General features: G+C 44.6%; 1 long non-coding RNA gene across 1 annotated transcript; it reads right to left on the reverse strand.

The window, feature by feature from the left end:
- Nucleotides 1–2,039: 2,039 nt before the first annotated feature.
- Nucleotides 2,040–10,539, reverse strand: LOC116983551. The gene is made up of 3 exons (XR_004414739.1): nucleotides 10,395–10,539; nucleotides 4,984–4,988; nucleotides 2,040–2,050 (listed from the first exon to the last, which is right to left on the reverse strand). It is a non-coding gene; the product is annotated as an uncharacterized LOC116983551 (long non-coding RNA).
- Between the last annotated feature and the right edge of the window lie 320 nt (nucleotides 10,540–10,859).

Consider the following 10,859-nt stretch of genomic DNA (forward strand, 5'->3'; position numbering starts at 1 on the left):
AAATTGTCAATTTTTGCGCTGTAAATAATTATGGAAATCGGGATAAGCGTGAGAGACATTTAGCCTACTTCAGAATACCAAAAGTAAGGATAAATAACGGTAGATAGAAACGAGAGCTGAAGGGGACAACAACAGCCAGGGTGCTTGGCGAACATTGGCCGTTTGCTCACTGCATTTCATCAAGTAAGGTATTATTTGTGTTTTTTCTTGATTCCTTTGGCATCTAAAAAGTTTCAGAAGTGATAAATCTGGCTGTAATTTTTTTTAATCGCCCATGGTTCTCTTGAGTTTTTACATACAAAATGAAAACGCACCTGAAGAAAAATGTGCAGCCAGATTTATCACTTCTGAGAATTTTTAGATACCAAAGGAATCAAGAAAAAACACAAATAATGCCTTACTTGATGAAGTGCAGTGAGCAAACGCGATAATTCCCAATATTTTCAATGTTTACCAAGCACTTTAGCTGCTGTAGTCCCTTCAGTTCTCGCTTCTCTATACCTCAATTTCGCTTCACCTTTGGAATTCTGAAGTTGGGTACACGTCTCTCACACGTACCCCGACTCCCACAATTTTTTTCAGAGCAAAAAAATCAACATTTTGGCGGTTTTTAACAGGTAGGAAAGTACGCGTTTCTAGCATTGATAACATATACCGGAAGTGACGGATGTCTTCCAGTTGGATTGAGCCCTATGACCCAGTGACCTTCCGTGCAACCCCCTATACAGTATGGTTGTGAGTAATGTATAATAGGATTGTCACTGAACTGTATGCAAATGAAATCAATATACTTGGGTACACGCGACAATAAAGTACCATTGAGTGTGGTTGAGATGTAACCTATAGTGAATTAGTGAATGAAACACTTAAGATGAAAATGCAGCGTCTTGATTTTGCTTCTCCTCTAGTTACATTTAAAATTCCTCATTTCGTCACTAGGATAAATTAAACATGTTTTTGACGAAATGACAATCTCTTCCCAATGATGAAGAATTGTTGTTCACCATTTGCACATAACGAATGCAGGCATTTAAAACATTTCAGCATGTATAGGAATGTTTTTATATTGGAGCTTTAAATGTGAAACCGTTAGTGAAATGAATACCAACAGCAACTTATGTGACATTGAATGAAACGTCCCGTTTGGCGTCTGCGGGGCAGTTTCCACGACCATTTATTTCGTTGTGAATCACTTGAAGTATTAGTTGTTGAGATGCGGGTTTTAGTTCCACTTATAATTTTGAATTCAGACATCCAAATGGTGTCGGTTTCCATTTTATTCCGCTCTAACTGCGACTATGTGTTATTTCCTCTGATTTTGTGCGCAGTTAAAACCGAAGACACTAGCGCTCTGCTGGCCGGGTGGCTGCCTTCAGCTTGACTATCCTCTAGCTTATTCAAATGCTCTCTTTCTGTTGCTACTTCTTCCATTGTCACATTGCCAGAATTGGAAAAAGCTCCGTGATCTTTAGTTAGTTGAGATACTTCACAGTTGACACTACGATCCCGTTAATATTGCCCGACGCAGATAAGTCGACCTTAACATACCCGTGCATTCTATGGGCTGTTCCTCGAAAATGCTTCCGGTGTCTTTAGTGTGTCCAGTATTTCCTCGACTCCCGCGCTGAAATTGGCCGAGGAACTACGATAGTGTGCATGTTGTAAATTAACCCCTCGACTCGCCTCCCAATATTTCCGGGGCTCTCCTTGCTTCTCTTGTTTTCACCAGTGAGAAAGTAATTTCAGCATCTATCCCAACGGATCTTAAATGCATGAATTCCAAAAAAGGCCGAAAGATTAGCAGACTGGCATCTCTTGACAGAACACCCGCATTGCAAGAATAGCCCGGTAAATTCCTTCAGACCATTCCCGCCGTAATTTTTCTATCACCTTTACTAACACTCTCTGCAAGATGTGCTCACTCAGGATCAACCACTACATTACTATTGAATATACGAACAACGGTGGCAGTTGTCACATCTTGGTCTCAGATGTGGAATAACAACGATACTGACACAATATTTAGGGGTTACATTCTTTGGGCTTCATGCTTATTAACTCACTCAGCCGTGGTCTCCTGCCTTGGCTTACACAATGCACATGCGATCTGACCTCCAGGTCAGCTGATACAAATGTCATAATAGCATATCATCATCATGACATCCCTCCTTTTCCCGAATTAAACTTTAAAATTGTGTTCTTTCTAATATACTTTCCAATTAAACTCTTACAAAACATATTTGTGTTTTCATTTGTGTTCCAATAATTCTTCTGGAGACTCTTGTGTTCCGATAACACCTTCTGGAGACTTGATTGTCACGTTCTCCTGCTCCTCGATACAACATTGTATGGCTGGCAATGGTAAGGAGTGTCTATCTTACTGCCATCATCTCACCTCACAAGCACATTATCCCCAGGAATTATTTCAGAGTGTTTAAGAAGGAACTGCAGATGCTGGAAAATCGAAGGTACACAAAAAAGCTGGAGAAACTCAGCGGGTGCAGCAGCATCTATGGAGTGAAGGAAAAAGGCACCGTTTCGGGCCGAAACCCTTCTTCAGACTGATCCCCCCGAGGGGGCGGGGAGAAGAAAGGAAAAAGGAGGAGGAGCCCGAAGGCTGGGGGATGGGAGGAGACAGCAGGAGGGCTGAGGAAGGGGAGGAGACAGAAACATAGAAATTAGGTGCAGGAGTAGGCCATTCGGCCCTTCGAGCCTGCACCGCCATTCAATATGATCATGGCTGATCATCCAACTCAGTATCCCGTACCTGCCTTCTCTCCATACCCTCTGATCCCCTTAGCCACAAGGGCCACATCTAACTCCCTCTTAAATATAGCCAATGAACTGGCCTCGACTACCCTCTGTGGCAGAGAGTTCCAGAGATTCACCACTCTCTGTGTGAAAAAAGTTCTTCTCATCTCGGTTTTAAAGGATTTCCCCCTTATCCTTAAGCTGTGACCCCTTGTCCTGGACTTCCCCAACATCGGGAGCAACCTTCCTGCATCTAGCCTATCCAACCCCTTAAGAATTTTATAAGTTTCTATAAGATCCCCTCTCAATCTCCTAAATTCTAGAGCGTATAAATCAAGTCTATCCAGTCTTTCTTCATAAGACAGTCCTGACATCCCAGGAATCAGTCTGGTGAACCTTCTCTGCACTCCCTCTATGGCAATAATGTCCTTCCTCAGATTTGGAGACCAAAACTGTACACAATACTCCAGGTGAGGTCTCACCAAGACCCTGTACAACTGCAGTAGAACCTCCCTGCTCCTATACTCAAATCCTTTTGCTATGAAAGCTAACATACCATTCGCTTTCTTCACTGCCTGCTGCACCTGCATGCCTACTTTCAATGACTGGTGTACCATGACACCCAGGTCTCGCTGCATCTCCCCTTTTCCTAGTCGGCTACGATTTAGATAATAATCTGCTTTCCTGTTTTTGCCACCAAAATGGATAACCTCACATTTATCCACATTATACTGCATCTGCCAAACATTTGCCCACTCACCCAGCCTATCCAAGTCACCTTGCAGTCTCCTAGCATCCCCTCACAGCTAACACTGCCCCCCAGCTTAGTGTCATCCGCAAACTTGGAGATATTGCCTTCAATTCCCTCATCCAGATCATTAATATATATTGTAAATAGCTGGGGTCCCAGCACTGAGCCTTGCGGTACCCCACTAGTCACTGCCTGCCATTGTGAAAAGGACCCGTTTACTCCTACTCTTTGCTTCCTGTTTGCCAGCCAGTTCTCTATCCACATCAATACTGAACCCCCAATGCCGTGTGCTTTAAGTTTGTATACTAATCTCTTATGTGGGACCTTGTCGAAAGCCTTCTGGAAGTCCAGATACACCACATCCACTGGTTCTCCCCTATCCACGCTACTAGTTACATCCTCGAAAAAGTCTATAAGATTCGTCAGACATGATTTACCTTTTGTAAATCCATGCTGACTTTGTCCAATGATTTCACCACTTTCCAAATGTGCTGCTATCCCATCTTTAATAACTGACTCTAGTAGTTTCCCCACTACCGATGTTAGACTAACTGGTCTGTAATTCCCCGTTTTCTCTCTCCCTCCCTTCTTAAAAAGTGGGGTTATGTTTGCTACCCGCCAATCCTCAGGAACTACTCCAGAATCTAAAGAGTTTTGAAAGATTATTACCAATGCATCCACTATTTCTGGAGCTACTTCCTTAAGTACTCTGGGATGCAGCCTATCTGGCCCTGGGGATTTATCGGCCTTTAATCCATTCAATTTACCCAACACCACTTCCCGGCTAACCTGGATTTCACTCAATTCCTCCAACTCCTTTGTCCCGCGGTCCCCTGCTATTTCCGGCCGATTATTTATGTCTTCCTTAGTGAAGACGGAACCAAAGTAGTTATTCAATTGGTCCGCCATATCCTTGTTCCCCATGATCAACTCACCTGTTTCTGACTGCAAGGGACCTACATTTGTTTTAACTAATCTCTTTCTTTTCACATATCTATAAAAACTTTTGCAGTCAGTTTTTATGTTCCCTGCCAGTTTTCTTTCATAATCTATTTTTCCTTTCCTAATTAAGCCCTTTGTCCTCCTCTGCTGGTCTCTGAATTTCTCCCAGTATGCTGCTTTTTCTGGCAAATTTGTACGCATCATCCTTCGCTTTGATACTATCCCTGATTTCCCTTGTTATCCACAGATGTATTACCTTCCCTGATTTATTCTTTTGCCAAACTGGGATGAACAATTTTTGTAGTTCATCCATGCAGTCTTTAAATGTCTTCCATTGCATATCCACCGTCAACCCTTTTAGAATTAATTGCCAGTCAATCTTGGCCAATTCACGTCTCATACCCTCAAAGTTACCTTTCTTTAAGTTCAGAACCATTGTTTCTGAATTAACAATGTCACTCTCTATCCTAATGAAGAACTCAACCATATTATGGTCACTCTTGCCCAAGGGGGCACGTACAACAAGACTGCTAACTAACCCTTCCTCATTACTCAATACCCAGTCTAAAATAGCCTGCTCTCTCGTTGGTTCCTCTACATGTTGATTTAGATAACTATCCCGCATACATTCCAAGAAATCCTCTTCCTCAGCACCCCTGCCAATTTGATTCACCCAATCTATATGTAGATTGAAGTCACCCATTATAACGGTTTTGCCTTTGTCGCACGCATTTCTAATTTCCTGTTTGATACCATCTCCAACTTCACTACTACTGTTAGGTGGCCTGTACACAACACCCACCAGCGTTTTCTGCCCCTTAGTGTTTCGCAGCTCTACCCATACCAATTCCACATCCTCCAAACTAATGTCCTTCCTTTCCATTGCGTTAATCTCCTCTCTAATCAGCAACGCTACCCCACCTCCTTTTCCTTTCTCTCTATCCCTCCTGAATATTGAATATCCCTGGATGTTCAGCTCCCAGCCTTGGTCACCCTGGAGCCATGTCTCCGTGATCCCAACTATATCATAGTCATTAATAGCTATCTGCACATTCAACTCATCCACCTTATTACGAATGCTCCTTGCATTGAGACACAAAGCCTTCAGGCTTGTTTTTACAACACTCTTACCCCTTATACAATTATGTTGAAAAGTGGCCCTTTTTGATTTTTGCCCTGGTTTTGTCTGCCTGCCACTTTTACTTTTCACCTTGCTACCTATTGCTTCTACCCTCATTTTACACCCCTCTGTCTCTACGCTCACACATTTAAGAAACCCTTTCCCTTTAACTCCATCCTCCACTATCCCATTCGACACCCCACACCCCTTATTCAGTTTAAAACCACCCGTGTAGCAGTGGCAAACCTGCCTACCAGAATGCTGGTCCCACACCTGTTAAGATGCAATCCGTCCCTTTTGTACAGTTCCCCCTTACCCCAAAACAGATCCCAGTGATCTAAGAATCTAAATCCCTGCCCCGTGCACCAGTTCCTCAGCCACACGTTCAGGTCCCGTATCTCCCTGTTCCTGCTCTCGCCAGCACGAGGAACTGGAAGCAAACCGGAGATAACAACCCTGGAGGTCCTGCTTTTCAGCATTTTTCCGAGCTCTCTAAAGTCACGCTGCAGAATATTCATCCCCTTCTTTCCGACATCGTTTGTGCCGACATGCACTACCACTTCCGGATGTTCACCTTCGCCCTTGAGGATTTTCTGCACTCTGTCCGTGACATCCTGGATCCTGGCACCAGGAAGGTAGCACACCATCCTCGCATCCCGTCTGTTGCCGCAGAAACCCCTGTCCGTACCTCTCACAATGGAGTCTCCCACTACAATGGCGTTGCCTGCCTTAGGCCTTTTTGGTTTTGGCTCAACAGCCCTATTCGCATCACAAGCCAGTCCGCCGCCCAGTGTAAACACCTCTTCTGTCCCGACAGCTTCTAAGTGGGTGAACCTGTTCACAAGAGGTACAACACCCGGGGAAGTTGGCATTCCATGCTTCCCTCCCGTTCTCACTGTCTCCCACCTTCTCTCTTCCAGTACCTTAGCTGTAACAATCGTACTGTAGGACTTGTCGAGGAACGACTCAGTTTCTCGGACGAACCGGAGGTCATCCACTTGCTTCTCAAGTTCCCCAACACGGCCCTTCAGGAGCTCTACCTGGATGCACTTCTCGCATTTGTAGCAGCCAGAGGCACCAGCGGTGTCCTTGACCTCCCACATACTGCAAGCATCGCACTGAATCAGCTTGCCTGACATCTCCTTTCGTCTCTACCTCTCAAGCGTATTGCGTGGTCTCCTCAGCCTCCTCACCAAAGACTCTCGAGCCAAAGACTCTCACTTTTCTCACAGGGCCGCTCACTCACTGCCGCTCGCTAAGAGCCGTCTTGCTTAAATTGACTGATAAATTGCCTGATTTACCAATTTACAAACCAAATTCCTCAGTTTTCAACTGTTTTCCTGGCACCGACTCACTTCTCTCCTCCCACTTGGGCTAGAGCCAATCAGTCGTATCTCTTGCAAACCTCCTGCTGCTGTTGCTCCCAAAACCACAGCAGTTCTGAGTAAAGTCTGCTTGTCCTTGGCCTCCACTTTAACTGTTTTCACTTCTCTCCTCCCACTTGGGCTAGAGCCAATCAGTCGTATCTCTTGCTTAACTCCTGCTGCTGTTGCTCCCAAAACTACAGCAGTTCTGAGTAAAGTCTGTCTGTCCTTGGCCTCTACTTTAACTGTTTTCACTTCTCTCCTCCCACTTGGGCTAGACCCAATCAGTCGTATCTCTTGCTAATCTCCTGCTGCTGTTGCTCCCAAACTACAGCAGGACTAACAAAATTGGGAGAACTTATTTCAGAGTGCCTGGCTCCTCGTTTCAAGTCGGCATACCATTTTGCCGCACCTTTCTTTTCGGCATCAGTCTCTCAGCTCCTGGTCTTCCATGATCTCTCACTTTGGGTATTTTAGTGCGAATTTACCTTCCAAACAAAGCTTCTGCTGGACATTTCCCTGTCGTTGAGTGAGTGATCGCCCGATATACAGCTACGTATGCTAACAGTACCTCTTTCCAGCTTTTCCCTTCGGCACGGGCTATTCGTACCTTCTCTATAGACTGGTTTTGTCTCTACCTCCATTAGCTTGTGGCCATTTCAGAGCCACCTGGTGATGATGGATACCTGTAATTCCCATGTATTTAGGAAACGTCTCAGAAACAAACTAGCCCATTGTCGGAATACAATGTAACAGGTAACCCGTGTCTGGTGAAGATCTCTGCTAATGCCTGTAGTCTTTTTTGCTGTATTTGACTTCATCACTACATACTCATAGTACCTACTATAGTAGCCTACCACTACCAAACCTGTTGGAAGTGGTCCAAGAAAGTCAACAGCTATGTCAACCCATGGTCCTGTTGGCAACTTTGTACTTCTAGTTGGTTCTGGTGGGTTGCTCCTGCTTGTGATTTGGCATCCGTGACAAGTCTTAACAAATTTTTTGGCATCTTTCTCACATGGCCACCACACTTTTGCTCCGCTAATTCTGTTCAGTACCGACGATGCCTAAATGTCCTTCATGAGCTAATGACACACTCCTTGGTCGTAGTGCCTGCGGAATCACCAATCTGCTACCTCTCAGCACACACTGACCAATTACACAAAATTCATCTTTTATGGAAACATATGCTTTGTAAGGTAATTGATCCCATTGCCCACTGTGGATATGCTCTGATATCTTTGAGTTCAGGATCATGTTCTGATTTCCTGTCCGAATCGCACAGTTCTCTGCTTCCATTTCTAGTGTGGATGCTGCTCCCAGCTGTTCATCCTTCAAGTCTCGACAGCGGGTCCGTGATGTTTGCTTTCCCAGCAATGTGGACTTTGTACTTGTACTGTTGGAGTCTCAGCACCCAACATTTTATTCTGGCACATGGCTTAGATCTTATCGAATAGATCATTTCCAGCAGCTTGTGACCGGTAACAAGTTCAAATTCAATACCGTACAAGTATGCATGGAACCTTTCACAGGCCCACTAGTCCCAGTGCTTCTTTCTTTGCTTGAGAATACCTTCTCTCCACACTGGTTAACGATCTACTGGCAAATGCTATGATTCTGGGTCCATCTGCATGTCTCTGTACCAGCACTCCTCCTAAGCCGACTGGACTGGCATCTGCTATGACATTTATTGGTGCAGCTGGATCATAATATCCATGGGCTTCTGCACTCATTAGACTCTGTTTCAGTGATTTGAACGCCTGTCTCTGTTCACTACCAAACTGGAACGGTACATCTTTCCTGGTCAACTTTCTCAGTGGATCTGCCAGTGTAGCAACATTTGGAATGAATTTTGCACAATAATTGACCAGTCCTAGAAAACTCCTCATCTCAGTTGCATTCTGAGGTTCATGTACATCTGCAACAGCTTTCACTTTAGCTTTGGCTGGGGTCATCCCTTCACTTGTGAGTCTGTGTCCCATGAAATCCAACTCAGACGCCAAACATGCACTTATCTTCATTCACAGTGAGACCTGCTTCTTGAAGTTTAGTCAACACTAGCTTCAACCTCCTGTCATGCTCTTCACAAATTGATGCATGGACAATGATGTCATCTGATATGTTTGCTACTCCAGGTACACCTTGAATCACTCTGGATTTCGTACTGAAAGATCTCAGGAGCAGCATTGATTCCAAACATCAGTCTTTTGTACTGGCACAATCCGCATTGAGTGACGAATGTTGTCACCTCTCTTGACTCTGGATGTAATTCCAACTGATGATATCCCCACTTGAGATCAATTTTGAAAAACACTTTACTGGTTGATAACTCTTGTAGCACCTCATCAGCCATAGGAATTGGGTGTCTTTCTCTGATTATTGCCTCATTAGCTCTCCTCATGTCAACGCACAGTCTAATAGCATAATTGGGTTTCGGCACAATCACAACTGGACTCACCCATGGTGTCGAACGTTCAACTGGTTCAATAATGTACTGATCAATCAACTCCTTGATTTTAGCTTCTACTTTTCCATGAAGTCCAAATGGTGTTCTCCACACCAGTTGAGCTATCGGTTTGACATTTTTATCAATGGCTAACTTCATTTGCCGGCCTTTCAATTTTCGAACCCCTTGGAATACGGAATGAAATTCCAGCCTCATGTCATCATATGACTGCACTGAATTGACATGCACTCCGATGTGAAGCACTCCCAGCTCCCGAGCTGTGTTTCTACTCAGCAGAGGTTCTCCCTTCTCCTCTATCACAATGAATTCTGCTTCAGTTTCTCTATCTCCGACTTCTACTTTAGCCGCGAAACATCCAATGGTCTGCAATGATTTAGTTGCGGTGTATGGATATAACTTCCTACTACACCTCCTTGACGTGCACTTGATTTTCTGTTGTTTCAAGCATTCCCAAAGTGATCTGTCAATAACATTGCTGCCGCTACCAGAATCTACAATCACTGGCACCGTAACACCTCCGATGGTCACTGCAACTTTCTTGTGATGGCTATCATTCAATGCAAACTGATAATTCTTTTTAACAGCATGCTCACCAGCTTCATTACTGTCTTCATCACTTCCGAAATCACCTTCTCCATGACGGACATGACCCTTCTTTTTCTGCCACGGTCTGTCTTTCTATTCACTGGACTTCCCTTTCTTGTTGTAATCACTTGTCTTGTCCCTGGCCTTACTTTTACGTTTCTTTGCAAAATGATCTTTATCTCCACATTTCCTACATGTTCTACCTTTTGCTGGACAACATGCATCTTTAGCTATGTGACCCTTGTTGCCACACCTGTAACACTCGATCTCACGTTCAGGCATACTTCTTGGTCTACCGTAGGACAGCTGGTTAACTTGCCCAGTCTTGAAATCTTTCAATTTCATGCTGTGAAATTGTCCCTCAACAGCTTCCAGTGCTGCTGCAATCGACCAAGCATCATTAAGGTCACTCACCCCCTTTTTCTAGCAGCCTTCTCCTGAGCTTGTCTGACCTGCAATGCTGGACAATCTGATCCAATATCTGGTTTTCCACATCAGCAGCCACATATTTGCATCTTAGACACAATTTGTGACGAGTCGGAGTCTCGTCACAAATCGAGCAAGTCTCGCCCTCTGCCTGCATTGTCTTACGGCGTAAATGGCGTTGAAATGTAGCATTCGGCACCACCACATAATGACTGTTTAAAGCATCAATGGCTTTCTTCATTCCGGTATCAGGGAGTGTTTTAAACATTTCTCGAACTGCTGGCCCCGCGGTGAAAAGAAGCAATGCTCTCCGCTGCGCTTTCTACCCTGGCGTACTCTCCTCAAGGAAGAGCCCTCGGCTGTCAGCGTAAGCTTCAAATTCCTCCAGCCAAGCATTCCTCTTCACGCTGACGGTACTTGCAACACCCGTCGGATCGAAGTGTGGAACTCCAC

The sequence above is a fragment of the Amblyraja radiata genome, chromosome 18 (genome assembly GCF_010909765.2).
Source record: "Amblyraja radiata isolate CabotCenter1 chromosome 18, sAmbRad1.1.pri, whole genome shotgun sequence".
Lineage (NCBI taxonomy): Eukaryota > Metazoa > Chordata > Chondrichthyes > Rajiformes > Rajidae > Amblyraja > Amblyraja radiata.